At 46.3% G+C, this 19,509-nt stretch overlaps 1 pseudogene; it reads right to left on the bottom strand.

Moving 5' to 3' along the window:
* Window positions 1-4,330: 4,330 nt before the first annotated feature.
* LOC146959939 (uncharacterized) overlaps window positions 4,331-19,509 on the bottom strand; it is a 72,710-nt pseudogene continuing 57,531 nt past the window's right edge.

Below are 19,509 nucleotides of genomic sequence, written 5' to 3'. Positions count from 1 at the left end.
TTTGACAAAATCCAACTTTATGATGGTTGTGTGTTGCGTCTAACGAGCCGAACTTAGAGTGTGTGACATCATCGTTAGAGTGAAAGAGAGTGAAAAAACATTCTGGATTTTTTTCTGGATAAACTGTCAGCACGGCCACAAATTAAACTCTAGACACATGATTTCCTCACTGTTTGTAGCCACACTTGTCTTGTCTCATATGATGTGCTCAAAACAGCAGACAGACTTACAGAAATTTATTATGGAGACTCTTTGTGCAGCTAGATCCGCTCCAGTGGCTCATTGACTTCAAAACAAAAGTTGGAGCTGTTTTTCTGAGAAAAACAGAAATGACCCCCTTTTCTAACTTGCAACTGTGAGAAAAGTGTTTGCCCTACAAACATTTAATGCACATTGGCACGCCCAGGAAGGACTTCTTGCCCAGGAAATCTTGACCACATTCTGATAAGAGGTACGGTTCCCTTCCTCTGGGCTGTTGGTCGGAAGCTGCACCGAGCTCAAATCTCTCTGCTCCTGCTCCGTGTGGTGCTTATCTATTTTACTTTCTAAGTCCAATGCACATGTACGAACACACACACAGCTGTTATTTTCAGGTGAACCAGTACAATTGGCTCCATTATATTTTGCTTTAGTGATGCCTCAACATCTGTACAGTTGTTCTCTTGTAAACAACAACAAAATCAACACTGACAAAAGACAAAACATTTAGGCTATTGACTGACACACGACTCCAGTCTCTTTTCTTTCTTTTTTTAAAAAATTTTTAGAGTTACAACTTTTTCTTTTTTTTCTTTTGTGTGTGTGTGTCTTTTTCTCTCTCTCTCTCTCTCTCTGTGTGTGTGTGTGTGTGTGTCTCTCTGTGTGTGTGTGTGTGTGTGTGTGTGTGTGTGCGCTCAGATCAGTGCAACAGGTTTTTGCAGCTGAAACACGGCACTTTAGATCAGATCCAGCTTCCTGCGACCCTCTGTTCAGCAGACAGCAGTGTCTCTCTCACTCACACGCACACACACACACACACACACACACACACACACACACACACACACACACACACACACACACACACACACACACACACACACAGGTAACCTAATGTGGTTACAGCTCCTCCATATCAGTGCTTATAGAAAGATGATCATGTGGTCTGATTAGCTCTGTCTTGACCTTAAGATCGTGGGTTTGATTCCCATGTTGACAGATATGTCAAAACCGGCCGTAGCTTCCGTGGCCCTCTCAAAATTTCCCAGAGGAAATTTTCTAGTTATTACTGTTATTATTATTGTTCAACATTGGAGCGACAAGTAGAAACTAAACCATGTCTGCAAATTCATTAGGTTGCCACTGTCCTGACTGCTGTACATCAAGAAAATGTACAGAAAAGTTTTTGACTGAAGAAACAAGAACAGAGATGTCAGGCTATAAAACATTAAAAGTGTTGTGCTGTGTTGTGGGTTAACTGACATGTTTATGGGTCTCTGGGCTCAGTGGAACAAAAGTGTCACCAACAGACAAACTACAAAGGGTGTGTGATTGTGGAGGGTGGGGGGCATGAGTGTGAATGTAGAGCAGCAGATATGAATCTGTTGTCAGTGGTTATTAAAACTCATAAAAAAAACTGCTGACAGCGAATCGACACTTCCTTCCCTGCAGCACTCGGGCTGTGTGGTTTCAGCTCTGCAGCCTCCACACCCTGAGCTGTGGCTTCACTCTGATGAACACCACGACAGCTACAACCATCCACTCTGTTCAAGACTCAGGAAGCATCTGTGTAACGTTACAGAAACATCACTAACTGTGAATCATCTCAGTACACTTCAGGGGTGATTGCTACGAGGGAAGCTCTGCTTGCCCTCAAGTCAAATAATAAATGGTCAAATATAAACTGTTGTGTTGACATTTCATTGACTAAAAATGTGTTAGAACATGAGTTGGTTCAGAATCATCTTCTTATCACTGTTTAGTGCACAGTCTCAGTGCATTAAACCTGTTGAAGCTCAGCTTCCACGGCCTTAAATGAGCAAGCGTATAGAAACTAGAAACTTGGATAAACACTGCAATTTTGTCAGCATCTCTGTGTGTGAATGGAGCAGTGGGTGGGGCCGACACTGGGCTTCTGCATGATGATTGGAGGACTGTCGAGTTCAAGGATAATTGAGAGACAAACTGCAGCTAATTTCTTGGAATTTGCTTGGTGATATAGATCATTTCTATTGTACATATCATACACTGTGAATAAAAGACTATTATAGCAATTTCTTTTTTTGGTTTAACATAATTCTCACATTTCCTTGTTGGAGTGTGACATAGTTTCGTTAGTTTGTTCATAGACTTGGGGGTAGTCTGTACGATGTAGGCCGAAAATGAGCTTCACATTCCTGTTAAAGCGTAATGATAGAGACATAACCAAACGTAGGCCTACTGTGTGAAGCAGTGTTTGTGTTGGCTGTTTTAGATCAAGTCTATTAAGATGTATCCTAATTAAGCTGCAAGGTCCTATTTACATCTTTTTCCACATGCTTACAACCATAGTGAAAATATTTGTATATTTGTAACAATCAGGTTGTTAATACAGAGACACTGTGACTTAATGTTGAAAATGTGACAACAAATGAAATTGACAAACCCACAACATGCATGAACAACCTAAAAACAGAGAATTAAATAAACAGTAAGATAAGTTTCATCCTCCTTTAATGTACTCGTGTCAAATAAAAGTTGAAATGAAATAAAGACAAAAATACTTTAATATTATATTTGATTAGTAAAAATGCAAACATACAGTATATGTTACGTAATACATATTGTTACCTAACCTATGAATCAAAACATACATTTGATTTTCTTTGAAAAACGATTATGCAAGAAGAGGGCTGCCGCTTCACCCGGCTGGCTCTCTGCCAAGGTGCTGGAGGTATCAAAAGAAAAACGGGTTAAAAAAAAAGGTAGAAAAATTTTAAATATTTACAAAGCAGGGAACCATACAGAAGCATATTTCATTCAATAAAAATACTTTTCAGTTTTTTGGAGTAATTAATTATTTTCTGCTTTTCAAAGTGATTTATTTCTCCTTTTTGTTCTAAATAATATTTCTCCTGACTAAACGTGATTTCAAAATCCTATGATAAGCTCTCACCTGCAAGTGAAGTTTAACTGCTGCAGTCAAGCTCCTATAATATATAAAATATTATAAATTTATACATAGGCTATCTACAAAATTGTATGTCTATGGTCATCACAGCCTCCACTCTGAAAGATACAGTCAAGCTAGCCCTGGCATTGTTTTGTGGTACATTTATTTACTACAGTAAGAGCGTGTAAGGAGTGATTTCAAAATAAAGGTGACCTTCCAAAACTAATTAAATAGTATAATTTGCAAGTTGATGTAGATTTTCAAAGGAAAAGCCTACAATTTTATCTCATTTTCACTTTGTTCCCTGTAAATTCAGACTGATATTGAAAGAAGAATATGTTATTACAGAACACCACTTCAGAGTGTCAAAATATCAGAGCAGGATTAATATTTAAAGGAAACTATTTGTCTGCTGTATATTTAAATGAATGAGGAACTAAGCAGGATTTATCCCGTGGCTATGCTACATTTTTACCTTAATTAAAAAGCTCCGGAGTAATTGTGATCGTTAACTACATGATTTGTGACTTGTTACGAGTGACAAAGGAGACTCTCTGCCTTCCAACCTTGCAACATCAGTGTAGTTACTCGGTCGCCGCCCCGGTGTCGTCTCTGCACACCACAACACAAACGCGCTCCATAACCCGTAATCTTTTGTTTGTGATGGTTAAGACTACACAAACACACACACTGTAACATTGTATATGTTATGTAACGTTATCCACCGCTCCATTTATTGATTTTTCGCCGGCTTTGTTGTAAACAAATGCACATGGGCGAGAGGAGCGTAACCGAAACAGCGGAAATGCGAGCGGACTTGCACAGTTCTCCTTTGAAACCTAAAACCACCACTTTTCTAAAATAATAAATGTGACAAATAATGTAATATAAAAAAACAGCTTTTCTTTTTAAGTGAATGCAATATGCTTCCGTGCAATATAACTAAATGTTATACTATCACAAGAATCACTATGAAAATGGCTAATAAAACACACAATCAAAGAGACAGTTAGACGTTAGACAATGATAAAAAAAAAAGTTGTAACATAATAAAGTGTAAATGTGTGTACATTTTTATGTTTGCACACTGACTTAAGTTGAAGAGTGAATAAAAGATTTATGTGATTTAAATTTCCAATCTGTGATCAAAGAGAAAAATGAGAGTAAGTGATGAGATGATGGAGAGAAAGACGAAACAAGTCAGTCTGCTTGTGTTGAGCTGGGGGACGGCTCCGTGTTTCTGAGGCACCTCAGCAGAGAGAGTCCACAGCAGTAGAGCAGACTCTTCACTATCAGCACCGTGTAGAGCAGACAGAGCAGCTTCACCCTGCACTGAGGCTGGAGACGATCCAGGGGAACCACTGCAACAGAAAAGGATTCAAGAGAAACCAGTCAGTGTTCTCTGTGACAGAGTGTCCACATGAAGCTGTACAACACAGTTTCCAAGCCTCCATCACCTTCTTCTCAACTATTCAAATCACTCCACCATAACATGGTTAAAAGACACAGGTGGTTATCAATTCACTGATTTTCTGAGGACTCCAGAACAAGTCAAATGTGACCTTTGACCTTAATGATAAAGCTCCATCCTATCTGAAAGAACTAATCATTCCTTACTGTCCTACCAGAGCACTCCGCTCCCAGAATTCAGGTCTGTTAGTGACTCCCAGTATCTCTAAAAACAGACTGGGAGGTAGAGCCTTCAGTTACCGGGCTCCTTTACTGTGGAACCAGCTCTCTCCATGGGTCAAAGAGGCAGACACTCTAACTACATTTAAGTCTAGACTTAAGACCTTCCTTTATGACAGGGCTTTTAGTTAGGGCTGGTTCAGGTAGCTCTGAACCATTTTATAGCTACGCTGCTATAGACTTAGACTGCTGGGGGACACATCTGGTTACATGGAGCCCTCTCCTCTCCTCTCCTCTCCTCTCCTCTCCTCTCCTCTCTCTCATTTTCAACTGTCATCACCATTATCTGTTGCACTTTGTAGTTTGGCCTTGGTGTCTCGCGTTTCCACAGATCCACCGGAGCTCCATCTCTCTCCACCACCCCCTCCCCCCACACCCCACCCCACCTTCCCATGCTGTTAAACTGGCCTGCCCTTCCTTCCCATGAACCAGTCTGCCATCCAGTCCTCCCGTTAAGCTGGCCTGCTCTCCCTGCCTACCTTGCCTACCAGGAGCTTCCTCCTTCAGCTCTTCTTAACATTTCCATGTTTCTCACATTCTCTGTTATAAACTGTTTTCTTTTCTGTAACAACATCTATTGCACGTCTGCCCGTCCTCTGTTGCTCACCCTGAGGTTTCTCCGATTTTTCCCTGTTAAAAGGGTTTTCCATGGAGAGGATGTTGTTATGATGCTATGTAAAGCCCTTTGAGACAAACTGTTTGTAAAAACGGGCTATACAAATAAAATTGCCTTGCCTTGCCTTGTTAGACACTGACAGAATCAGGGAGTGTGTGTTGGAATGTGGCATGATGAGCAGAGAGTGAACAGACTGATATTGGGCACTAACTGCAGCACAACATTGGAGCGGTCATTGTAGAGAGGCAGCAGGTGATCTTACAGTCAGCTTGGTGCGGAGGTACCACTGTCTCCGGCTGTCTCCCTGGAGGACAGGGGGCTGCTGGAGCTCCAACCTCTGAAACAGAGAAGGAGTCAAATGTCAGTGCTGTGCTGTTCTGTCCACATGAAGCTGAATCACCAAGCCTCCATCACCTTGTGTTTGGGCCTCCACCGTGCCCCCCTCGTGTTTGACGTGGCAGTGGTACGAGCTCTTCTCTGGTTGGTGGATCAGCAAGATGGAGACGGAGCGTCCTGACTCTGTGTGCTCCAGCCGCTCTCCCTCAGCAGGAGGCAGCTCCTCCGGAGTACCCTTCCCGTTTTGTCTTTTCCAGGAGAACTGGACCAGAGCAGGAGACATGTCTGAGGCCACACACAGCAGGGAGCTCCTCCCCCCCAGGTGGCTGCTGGGAGCTGCTGGGTACACGCTCACCACCGGCTTCACCACCTGCTCATCTGAAGTTTGACAGCAGCAACAAGCAGCACAGACACATTCACACAGTCAACAGCAGCTTCCAGCACCTGGTCCTGGACACTACATGGACTCTGATCACGCAGCTACTCATCAATACAGCACAGAGACCACCACATGTACTGGATTCACCTGCACACACATTCACTGTGCTATATGGTCATAGTTATAATGGTATTATACTTAAAAATGCAATATATTTTAATGAAATATGTAATTACCAAAAAACTAGGGTTGTCAATCGATTAAAGTTTTTAATCATGATTAAACACATTATGGTCCACAGGTTATTCAAGATTAATAGCAAATAATGTCTTTTTTTAATTGCTTTAAATGTGCTGGAAGAGGGATTTATTTTTTAAAGTGTTTAATAATCTTCTCAACATGGGAGTGGACAAATATGTTTGGTTTATGTAAATGTATGTTTATTATTAGGGCCCGAGCCTGTGTCAACGACCCAGGGAGGTCCCTATTGTTATTCGACATGCACATTAGTCGACGTGCCAGCCGACGAGTAACAACAAGTAAGCAAGCAAGTACTCAAGTACTGCATAGACCTGGCAGCAAAAACCCCAGATATTGTAATGTTTATTAGGGCCCGAGCCTGTGTCAACGACCCAGGGAGGTCCCTATTGTTATTCGACATCCACACCGATCACCGACAAGCAACAAGTAACCAAGCAAGTAATCAAGTACTCAAGTGACCTGGCAGGGAAAAAATGCTATCTTGAAATGCAAGTGTTTATTTTTATTATTATTATTATTCCGCGACTTTGAACCCCGATTTGACCCCTTTGCCAAGACGAGAAACGGACGAAATTTGGGACACACGTCGGGACCTGAAAAAATTTCGATCTGATGCTATCGCCGTTTGTGGGCGGGGCAAATTGGCACAACAGCGCCCCCTTGAACTTTTGACCCCCGGCCATAGGGACCAAAAATTTTTTTCCCGCAGGCTGCCCAAACTTGGTACACATATGTATCATACCCAGACATGAAAAAAATTTGTTTCGTGCGAAGCCCAAAAACCAACAGGAAGTCGGCCATTTTGGTTAGCATTTATTTTACGCAAAACGAACTCCTCCGAGGGATTACGCCCGATCGGCTCCAAATTGGGTCCAGAACATCGTCAGACCTAGCTGAGCTTATCTTGTGCTCCGCAGGTCTGTAGCTCAAAGGGCTTGGCCTCTGGCGTGCCCCGAAGTTTGGCGACTGTTTCGGTGCTCGCCATGTAAATACGAACGGCTCTCATGCCCACATACTTGATCGTAGACGCTTCAAACTTGGTGCAAAAATCTATGGAGAGACCCTGAACGATCCGACATATTATTTGCGTATGTCGCTCATAGCGCCCCCCGGTGGTAACAGGAAACGTACAAAAATTCGTTAAAAATACGTAGTTGACCAAATCGACTTCGTTACACTTCTAGTACATGCAGACCCGGATGGTGAAGCTACATCATGAACGCTTTGACCCTACGAGCAACGGCGTCCGTGTGCCGCCGCGGCGAATGTGTATCATCCCAATTTAAATTTCGTTTGCCTTTCACGCGCACATACTTCGTCGTAGCCACTTGAAATTCAAAGGACATGACGTTGGCTCCTCCCTGAACGTTTTGATGTATCGACTTCCTGCCTGGCTCATAGCGCCCCCCGGTGGTAACAGGAAGTACGCAAAAATTCATTAAAAATCCATACTTCACCCGATCAACTTCATTCCACTTCTAATACATGCAGAACCAGTTGCTGAAGCTACATTATGAACGCTGTGAAGATACGACAAACGGCGTCCGTGTGCCGCCGCGGCGACTGACGATTTTTTATCGTACAATTACGTTTGCCTTTTTCGTGGCTTTAACGAAGTCGTGTCCTCACGAAATTTCATCCACGGGTCAAGAATGGCGAGCTCTTTCAGGGGATAGAGTCGTTTCCCATGGGCGTGGCTAAATGCCTCAATAGCGCCCCCTAGAAGTTTTTCCGAATTTCTCCATAGACAAATTTCGCTTACTTTGTCGTACACATACGAAACTCGACACACACGTGTATCATACCCAAACATACAAAAAATTGAATTGGAGCCACGCCCTAAACCTAACAGGAAGTCGGCCATTTTGGTTAGCATTTCTTTGACGCAAAACGAACTCCTCCGAGGGAGTTCGCCCGATTGACTTCAAATTGGGTACAGAACATCTCCAGACCAAGCTGATTACGGCTTGTGCTCCGCAGGTGTGTAGGTCAAAAGGGCGTGGCTGCTAGGGCACGGCCAAGTTGCCGAATTCAGCGAAGAAGTTTGCAATGCTAGCACGCCCACAGATTTGATCGCAGCGGCTTCAAACTTGGTGCACATGATGAGGGCGTGACCCTGAACGATCCGACATATTATTTTCCTACGTCACTCATAGCGCCCCCCGGTGGTAACAGGAAGTGCGCTAAAATTCATTAAAAATACATAGTTGACCCCATCAACTTCATTCCACTTCTAAAACATGCCGAACAAGTTGGTGAAGGTATTTCATGAACGCTATGACGCTACGGCTAATGGCCCCCTAGTGGAGGCGACAGGAATAGCGCTCCATCGTGAACTGCCACCTCCCACGGATTTTGCCCGATTGACTTCATATTCGCTACAGATCATCAGGAGACCGAGCTGGTCAAACACTATTAAAAGCTTTTCTCTACGTCAAACGGCGTGGCTGCTAGGGGGCGACAAAGTTGGTCAACTGCTCGTTTAGTCGCCATGCTATTACGTTTGCCTTCCACGCCCACATACTTGATCGTAGTCACTTCAAAATTTCAGTACATGATCAGAGGCCCGCCCTCTACGCCTCCGTTTGATCGTACGCTAGCTCGCTCAAGACGCCCCCTTGTGGACACAGGAAATGTCGCGTTTTGCATCGACATTGTCCGATCGGCTCGAAACTTCACATGTGTGATGAGGTCACGACCCCGAACGCAACGGCCCACATCCCGTTACCGCCCCCTGGTGGACGGACCGTAAACCTGCCGTAACTCCATCGTACGTTGTCCGATTTGCTCGAAACTTCACGTGTTCGACGAGGGGACCGCCCTCGACGCAGCCGCCCACGTCCGGTTGCGCGCGGGGGTTTTCGAAGAGCGGCCCGGGGGTAGCGGGGACGCCGAGTGGCGTGGAGCGAGGGCCCGTCATAGCCGCTTGCGGCTTTAATTAGGGCCCGAGCGGCGACTGCAAGTCGCCCAGCGAAAGCCCTATTGTAATTGCTCTGTTTATTATTATTCTTTCTTTCTTTCATTCTTTTTCTCTCAAAAGGATCGCATTTTTGGAGGCTTCAACATGCCCCAAAACGCGTAAATTTTGGCATGCACATTAGGACTGGCGAAAAATTTGATATTTTAAAGTCGTTGGAAATGGGCGTGGCCAAATGGCTAAATAGCGCCCCCTAGAAAATTTCAAAACATCAGCCCCGCCTTTGTGTGTCACCTAGACGAATGAAATTTAATGGGTTTATAGAACATGGCAAGACACACAAAAAAGCCTCTTAATGTCATGGTGAAATCACAACAGGAAGTCGGCCATTTTGATTTGAATTTTTGACCTGTTTGATCTAACTTCTCCTACAGATTTTGTCCGATTGACTTCAAATTGGCTAGAGACCACCGAGATGCCACTCTGATCAAAAGTTGTGCTCCGCAGGTCTCTAGGTCAAAGGGCGTGGCTTCTGGGCCTTGAGGATTTTGGCGACTTTTCGTTTGCTCGCCATTTCACCTTCGAACAGCTCTAACGCCCACATACTTTATCCGATCAACTTCAAACTTGCTGGACATAATGTTGGCTCCGCCCTGAACGTCCCGATATATTAATTTCCTACGTCACTCATAGCGCCCCCTGGTGGTAACAGGAAGTGGCCAGGTTTTACCTTAACGTGTACTGATGCCACATAGTTGACCCCATCAACTTCATTCCACTTCTAAAACATGCAGACTAAGGTGGTGAAGCTACATCATGAACGCTGTGAAGCTACGAGTAATGGCGTCCGTGTGGCGACGCGGCGACCATTCCTCGCCATTAAAATACGTTTGCCTTTATGATGGCTTTAATGAACTCGTATCAACATGAAAATTGGTACACAGGTCCAGGGTCACGACCTAAACGTCTCCATATGCTCATAGGCGATCTCACTCATGTTGCCCCCTAGTGGAAACAGGAAGTGGCATATTTTACATCAACATTGTCCGATTTCCTCCAAACTTCACATGTGTGATGAGAGACTGACCCTGAACACACCTGCACGCATCCCATTACTGCCCCCTAGTGGATGAACCATTAACTGCTCATAACTCCCTCATGCTTTGTCCGATTCACTCCAAACTTCACAAGAGTGATGAGGGGCCGCCCCTGAACGCACCCACCTACAACTGCTTAGCGCCACCTGGTGGATGAACAAAACATTGCAGCCCCGACATGCCTCAGGCCCCGCGGTTGCATGTGTGAGCGAGGGCCCGTCATCGCCGCTTGCGGCTTTAATTAGGCCCGAGCGGCGAGTAGCACTCGCCCGAGGGGCTATTGAAATCGCGCTGTTTATTATTATTATTATTATTATTATTATTCTTCTCCGCCTTCAAACCCCAATTTCGCCCCTTTCCCCAACTCGAAAATGCGTGAACTTTTTGCCGGACGTCCTGCTTCTTCCGAAATTCGATATTTTGTGCTGCTCGCGCATGTCCGACGCGAAATGGCGAAATAGCGCCCCCTACAAAGTTCAAAAAAGCCCATAGGGAAATTGGGTCACTTTGGCCTAGACGGACGAAATTCGGTACACATATGTACCATACCCAGATATACAAAAAAGCCTCTTAATGTCATGGTGAAATGTCAACAGGAAGTCGGCCATTTTGAATTGGTCGTTTTTGGCGCCAAATTAACTCGTCCAAAACGATTCGCCCGACACGCTCCAAATTTGATAGACAACATCTTCTGACCTAGCTGAGTAAAGATTGTGCTCCGTAGCTCGATTCGTCAAAGGGCGTGGCTTCTGGTGGGCGCCAAAGTTGGGCTCGAACGCCATCCAAATTCGGTTGGCTGTCACGCCCACATACTTTATCCTATCAACTTCAAACTTGAATTGCAATTACGGCAGTGAGTCTCTGATTCGCCCGATATATCAATATCCCACTTTGCTCAATGCGCCCCCCGGTGGTAACAGGAAGTGACTTTTTTTACATAAACAAGTTAACTCCGCCCACAGATTTTGTCCGATCAACTTCAAATTGGCTACAGACCAGCGAGATACCATGCTGATTAAAAGTTGTGCTCCGCAAGTCTCTAGGTCAAAGGGCGTGGATTCTGCGGCCTTGTCAAGTTTGGCGCCTTTTTGTTTGCTCGCCATTTCACCTTCGAGCGGATGCTCCGCCCACATACTTAATCCTATCAACTTCAATGTTGCTGTGAATGACGATGGCTCCGCCCTGAACGTTTTGATGTATAAACTTCCCATGTACACCCCCCGGTGGTAACAGAAAGTGACCTGCTTTATTGTTGCATTCACTTACATGAGCAGATTCAATTCTAATTTACCATGGGTGATGCCAGTCAGCCACTGAACAAACCTAATACAAATACGCCCCCGGTGGTCAGAGTGACCTGGTTTACACTTACATTGTCCGATTTTCTTCAAATTTAACACATGTGATCCTGGTCAGCCCCTGATCACACCTACCCGCATCTGGATTGATACAAATGCGCCCCCGGTGGTAACAGGAAGTGACCTGCTTTACACTTACAATGTCCAATCGACCTCCAATTTTACAGATTTCATCCCGGTCAGCCCCTGATCACACCTACCCACATCTGGCTTCATACAAATGCGCCCCCCGGTGGTAACAGGAAGTGACCTGCCTTACACTTACATTGTCAAATCGACTTCAAATGTTACACGTGTGATGACACTCCGCCCCTGAACACACCCACCCACATCTGGATTCATACAAATGCGCCCCCTGGTGGTAACAGGAAGTGACCTGTTTTACATTTACATTGTCCGATTCACATCAAACTTCAGGTGCTTGATCCCGGTCAGCTCCTGAACGCCGCTACCCGCTTCTGGCTTCGTAGCGCCACCTAGTGGATGAACCGCACGTTGCGTTTTTCCGCTCCCGCAGCGCTTTTTCGCCATTCTCGCTTCGCGCCACGGCCCCCGCACGCCTCAGGCCCCCGCGGTCGCATGGGTCGAGCGAGGGCCGATCATCGCCGCTTGCGGCTTTAATTATTATTATTATTATTATATTCTCCCTAAAATCGCATTTTTGGGGGCTTCAACATGCCCCAAAACGCGTAAATTTTGGCATGCACATCAGGACTCGCGAAAAATTTGATATTTTAAAGTCGTTGGGAATGGGCGTGGTCAAATGGCTGAATAGCGCCCCCTAGAAAATTTCAAAACATCAGCCCCTCCTTTGCGTTTCACCTACATGCATGAAATTTGGTGGGCTTATAGAACATGGCAAGACACACAAAAAAGCCTCTTAATGACATGGTGAAATCACAACAGGAAGTCGGCCATTTTGATTTGAACTTTTGACCTGTTTGATCTAACTTCTCCTACAGATTTTGTCCGATTGACTTCAAATTGGCTAGAGACCACCGAGATGCCACTCTGATCAAAAGTTGTGCTCCGCAGGTCTCTAGGTCAAAGGGCGTGGCTTCTGGGGCCTTGAGGATTTTGGCGACTTTTCGTTTGCTCGCCATTTCACCTTCGAACAGCTCTAACGCCCACATACTTTATCCGATCAACTTTTAACTTGCTGGACATGATGACGGCTCCGCCCTGAACGTCCCGATATATTAATTTCCTACGTCACTCATAGCGCCCCCCGGTGGTAACAGGAAGTGGCCAGGTTTTACCTTAACGTGTACTGATGCCACATAGTTGACCCCATCAACTTCATTCCACTTCTACAACATGCAGACTAAGGTGGTGAAGCTACATCAGGAACGCTGTGAAGCTACGAGTAATGGCGGCCGTGTGGCGACGCGGCGACCATTCCTCGCCATGAAAATACGTTTGGCTTTATGATGGCTTTAATGAACTCGTATCAACATGAAAATTGGTACACAGGTCCAGGGTCACGACCTCAACGTCTCCATATGCTCATAGGCGATCTCACTCATGTTGCCCCCTAGTGGAAACAGGAAGTGGCATATTTTACATCAACATTGTCCGATTTCCACGAAACTTCACATGTGTGATGAGGGACTGACCCTGAACACACCTGCACGCATCCCATTACTGCCCCCTAGTGGACGAACCTTTAACTGCTCATAACTCCCTCATGCTTTGTCCGATTTCCACGAAACTTCACATGTGTGATGAGGGGCGGCCCCTGAACACACCTGCACGCATCCCATTACTGCCCCCTAGTGGATGAACCTTTAACTGCTCATAACTCCCTCATGCTTTGTCCGATTTCCAAGAAACTTCACATGTGTGATGAGGGACTGACCCTGAACACACCTGCACGCATCCCATTACTGCCCTCTAGTGGACAAACCTTTAACTGCTCATAACTCCCTCATGCTTTGTCCGATTTCCACGAAACTTCACATATGTAATGAGAGGCTGACCCTGAACACACCTGCACGCATCCCATTACTGCCCCCTAGTGGACGAACCTTTAAGTGCTCATAACTCCCTCATGCTTTGTCCGATTTCCACGAAACTTCACATGTGTGATGAGGGGCTGACCCTGAACACACCTGCACGCATCCCATTACTGCCCCCTAGTGGATGAACCATTAACTGCTCATAACTCCCTCATGCTTTGTCCGATTCACTCCAAACTTCACATTAGTGATGAGGGGCTGACCCTGAACGCACCCACCCACAACTGCTTAGCGCCACCTGGTGGATGAACAAATCATTGCAGCCCCGACATGCCTCAGGCCCCGCGGTCGCATGGGTGAGCGAGGGCCCGTCATCGCCGCTTGCGGCTTTAATTATTATTATTATTATTATATTCTCCCTAAAATCGCATTTTTGGGGGCTTCAACATGCCCCAAAACGCGTAAATTTTGGCATGCACATCAGGACTCGCGAAAAATTTGATATTTTAAAGTCGTTGGGAATGGGCGTGGTCAAATGGCTGAATAGCGCCCCCTAGAAAATTTCAAAACATCAGCCCCTCCTTTGCGTTTCACCTACATGCATGAAATTTGGTGGGCTTATAGAACATGGCAAGACACACAAAAAAGCCTCTTAATGACATGGTGAAATCACAACAGGAAGTCGGCCATTTTGATTTGAACTTTTGACCTGTTTGATCTAACTTCTCCTACAGATTTTGTCCGATTGACTTCAAATTGGCTACAGACCACCGAGATGCCACTCTGATCAAAAGTTGTGCTCCGCAGGTCTCTAGGTCAAAGGGCGTGGCTTCTGGGGCCTTGAGGATTTTGGCGACTTTTCGTTTGCTCGCCATTTCACCTTCGAACAGCTCTAACGCCCACATACTTTATCCGATCAACTTCTAACTTGCTGGACATGATGACGGCTCCGCCCTGAACGTCCCGATATATTAATTTCCTACGTCACTCATAGCGCCCCCGGTGGTAACAGGAAGTGGCCAGGTTTTACCTTAACGTGTACTGATGCCACATAGTTGACCCCATCAACTTAATTCCACTTCTAAAACATGCAGACTAAGGTGGTGAAGCTCCATCATGAACGCTGTGAAGCTACGAGTAATGGCGGCCGTGTGGCGACGCGGCGACCATTCCTCGCCATGATAATACGTTTGGCTTTATGATGGCTTTAATGAACTCGTATCAACATGAAAATTGGTACACAGGTCCAGGGTCACGACCTCAACGTCTCCATATGCTCATAGGCGATCTCACTCATGTTGCCCCCTAGTGGAAACAGGAAGTGGCATATTTTACATCAACATTGTCCGATTTCCACGAAACTTCACATGTGTGATGAGGGACTGACCCTGAACACACCTGCACGCATCCCATTACTGCCCCCTAGTGGACGAACCTTTAACTGCTCATAACTCCCTCATGCTTTGTCCGATTTCCACGAAACTTCACATGTGTGATGAGGGACTGACCCTGAACACACCTGCACGCATCCCATTACCGCCCCCTAGTGGACGAACCTTTAACTGCTCATAACTCCCTCATGCTTTGTCCGATTTCCACGAAACTTCACATGTGTGATGAGGGACTGACCCTGAACACACCTGCACGCATCCCATTACTGCCCCCTAGTGGACGAACCTTTAACTGCTCATAACTCCCTCATGCTTTGTCCGATTCACTCCAAACTTCACATGTGTGATGAGGGGCTGACCCTGAACACACCTGCACGCATCCCATTACTGCCCCCTAGTGGATGAACCATTAACTGCTCATAACTCCCTCATGCTTTGTCCGATTCACTCCAAACTTCACATGTGTGATGAGGGACTGACCCTGAACACACCTGCACGCATCCCATTACTGCCCCCTAGTGGACGAACCTTTAACTGCTCATAACTCCCTCATGCTTTGTCCAATTTCAACGAAACTTCACATGTGTGATGAGGGACTGACCCTGAACACACCTGCACGCATCCCATTACTGCCCCCTAGTGGACGAACCTTTAACTGCTCATAACTCCCTCATGCTTTGTCCGATTTCCAAGAAACTTCACATGTGTGATGAGGGACTGACCCTGAACGCACCTGCACGCATCCCATTACTGCCCCCTAGTGGACGAACCTTTAACTGCTGATAACTCCCTCATGCTTTGTCCGATTCACTCCAAACTTCACATGTGTGATGAGGGACTGACCCTGAACACACCTGCACGCATCCCATTACTGCCCCCTAGTGGATGAACGAAATATTACTTTTTTTTTGCCTCCTTCCTGGTTTTTTCTCCCTTTCACCTTCGCGCCACATCCCCGGCGTGCCTCAGGCCCCGCGGTCGCATGGGTGAGCGAGGGCCCGTCATCGCCGCTTGCGGCTTTAATTATTAGGGCCCGAGCGGCGACTGCAAGTCGCCCAGCGAAAGCCCTATTGAAATCGCGCTGTTTATTAGGGCCCGAGCCTGTGTCAACGACCCAGGGAGGTCCCTATTGTTATTCGACATCCACATTAGTCGACGTGCCAGCCGACGAGTAACAACAAGTAAGCAAGCAAGTAATCAAGTACTCCACTGACCTGGCGCAAAATTCCCCGAAATGCAAATGTTTATTATTAGGGCCCGAGCGGCGACTGCAAGTCGCCCAGCGAAAGCCCTATTGAAATCGCGCTGTTTATTATTATTATTATTCTTACGCAACTTCTGGCCCCAATTTCGCCCCTTTCCCAAATGCGAAAATGCGTCTACTTTTGCACGGACGTCCGGCCTTCTCCGAAATTCGATATTTTGGTGGTGCCGCACATGGACGGCGCAAAATGACCGAATAGCGCCCCCTACAAACACGTGTCAATGGCATCGCCATTCGTCTTACTTTGTCGTACACACACAAAATTTGGTACACATATGTATTATACCCAGATATACAAAAAATCCTCTTGACCTCATGACCTCAACCCAACAGGAAGTCGGCCATTTTGGTTTTGATTTTTCCCGCCTAAACGTAACTCCTCCCACAGAATTTGCCCGATCAAGTTCAAATTAGGTACACCACATCTCCAGACCTAGCTGAGCTTATCTTGTGCTCCGTGAGTCCGTAGGTCAAAGGGCGTGGCTACCTGTGCTCAACAGACTTTGGCGTTCTCGCCATGTCCATACGAGTGGCTCTCACGCCCACATACTTCATCCAATCAACTTCAAACTTGCTGGACATGATGATGGCTCCGCCCTGAACGTCCCGATATATTAACTTCCCACGTAACTCATAGCGCCCCCCGGTGGTAACAGGAAGTGTACTAAAATTTGGAAAATGTACATACTTTGCCCCATCAACTTCATTCCACTTCTAAAACATGCAGAACCAGTTGGTGAAGCTCCATCATGAACGCTGTGAAGCTACGAGTAATGGCGTCCGTGTGGCGACGCGGCGACCATTCCTCGCCATGACAATACGTTTGCCCTTTGGATGGCTTTATTGAACTCGTATCAACATGAAAATTGGTACACAGGTCCAGGGTCACGACCTCAACGTCTCCATATGCTCATAGGCGATCTCACTCATTCGCCCCCTAGTGGAAACAGGAAGTGCCATATTTTACATCAACATTGTCCGATTTCCACAAAACTTCACATGTGTGATGAGGGACTGACTCTGAACACAGCTGCACGCATCCCATTACTGCCCCCTGGTGGACGAACCTTTAACTGCTCATAACTCCCTCATGCTTTGTCCGATTCACTCCAAACTTCACAGGAGTGATGAGGGGCCGCCCCTGAACGCACCAGACCACATGCGGTGACTGCCCCCTGGTGGATGAACGAAACATTGCGTTTTTTGCCTCCTTCCAGGTTTTTTCTCCATTTCTGCTCCGCGCCACAGCCCCGGCGTGCCTCAGGCCCCGCGGTGGCATGGGCGAGCGAGGGCCCGCCATCGCCGCTTGCGGCTTTAATTATTATTATTATTATTTTTCCGCGACTTTGAACCTCGATTTGACCCCTTTGCCAAGCCGAGAAACGGACGAAATTTGGGACACACGTCGGGACCTGAAAAAATTTCGATCTGATACTATCGCCGTTTGTGGGCGGGGCAAATTGGCACAACAGCGCCCCCTTGAACTTTTGACCCCCGGCCATAGGGACCAAAATTTTTTTTCTCGCAGGCTGCCCAAACTTGGTACACATATGTATCATACCCAGACATGAAAAAAATTTGTTTCGTGCGAAGCCCAAAAACCAACAGGAAGTCGGCCATTTTGGTTAGCATTTATTTTACGCAAAACGAACTCCTCCGAGGGGTTACGCCCGATCGGCTCCAAATTGGGTCCAGAACATCGTCAGACCTAGCTGAGCTTATCTTGTGCTCCGCAGGTCTGTAGCTCAAAGGGGTTGGCCTCTGGCGTGCCCCGAAGTTTGGCGACTGTTTCGGTGCTCGCCATGTAAATACGAATGGCTCTCATGCCCACATACTTGATCGTAGACGCTTCAAACTTGGTGCAAAAATCTATGGCGAGACCCTGAACGATCCGACATATTATTTGCCGACGTCGCTCATAGCGCCCCCCGGTGGTAACAGGAAACGTACAAAAATTCGTTAAAAAATACGTAGTTGACCAAATCGACTTCGTTACACTTCTAGTACATGCAGACCCGGATGGTGAAGCTACATCATGAACGCTTTGACCCTACGAGCAACGGCGTCCGTGTGCCGCCGCGGCGAATGTGTATCATCCCAATTTAAATTTCGTTTGCCTTTCACGCGCACATACTTCGTCGTAGCCACTTAAAATTCAAAGGACATGACGATGGCTCCTCCCTGAACGTTTTGATGTATCGACTTCCTGCCTGGCTCATAGCGCCCCCCGGTGGTAACAGGAAGTACGCAAAAATTCATTAAAAATCCATACTTCACCCAATCAACTTCATTCCACTTCTAATACATGCAGAACCAGTTGCTGAAGCTACATTATGAACGCTGTGAAGATACGACGAACGGCGTCCGTGTGCCGCCGCGGCGACTGACGATTTTTTATCGTCCAATTACGTTTGCCTTTTTCGTGGCTTTAACGAAGTCGTGTCCTCACGAAATTTCATACACAGGTCAAGAATGGCGAGCTCTTTCAGCGGATAGAGTCGTTTCCCATGGGCGTGGCTAAATGCCTCAATAGCGCCCCCTTGAAGTTTTTCCGAAATTCTCCATAGACAAATTTCGCTTACTTTGTCGTACACATACGAAACTCGACACACACGTGTATCATACCCAAACATACAAAAAATTGAATTGGAGCCACGCCCTAAACCCAACAGGAAGTCGGCCATTTTGGTTAGCATTTCTTTGACGCAAAACGAACTCCTCCGAGGGAGTTCGCCCGATTGACTTCAAATTGGGCACGGAACATCTCCAGACTGAGCTGATTACGGCTTGTGCTCCGCAGGTGTGTAGGTCAAAGGGCGTGGCTACTAGGGCACGGCCAAGTTCCCGAATTCAGCTAAAAAGGTTTAAATGCTATCACGCCCACAGATTTGATCGCAGCAGCTTCAAACTTGGTGCACATGATGATGGCGTGACCCTGAACGATCCGACATATTATTTTCCTACGTCACTCATAGCGCCCCCCGGTGGTAACAGGAAGTGCGCTAAAATTCATTAAAAATACATAGTTGCCCCCATCAACTTCATTCCACTTCTAAAACATGCCGAACAAGTTGGTGAAGGTATTTCGTGAACGCTATGACGCTACGGCTAAT

The sequence above is a fragment of the Trachurus japonicus genome, unplaced genomic scaffold (assembly GCF_045865225.1).
Source record: "Trachurus japonicus isolate A0001 unplaced genomic scaffold, Traja_1.0 AP030849.1".
Taxonomy (NCBI): Eukaryota; Metazoa; Chordata; class Actinopteri; order Carangiformes; family Carangidae; genus Trachurus; species Trachurus japonicus.
The sequence above is the reverse complement of the archived record's forward strand: the minus strand, read 5'-3'. Positions and strand labels throughout refer to the sequence as shown.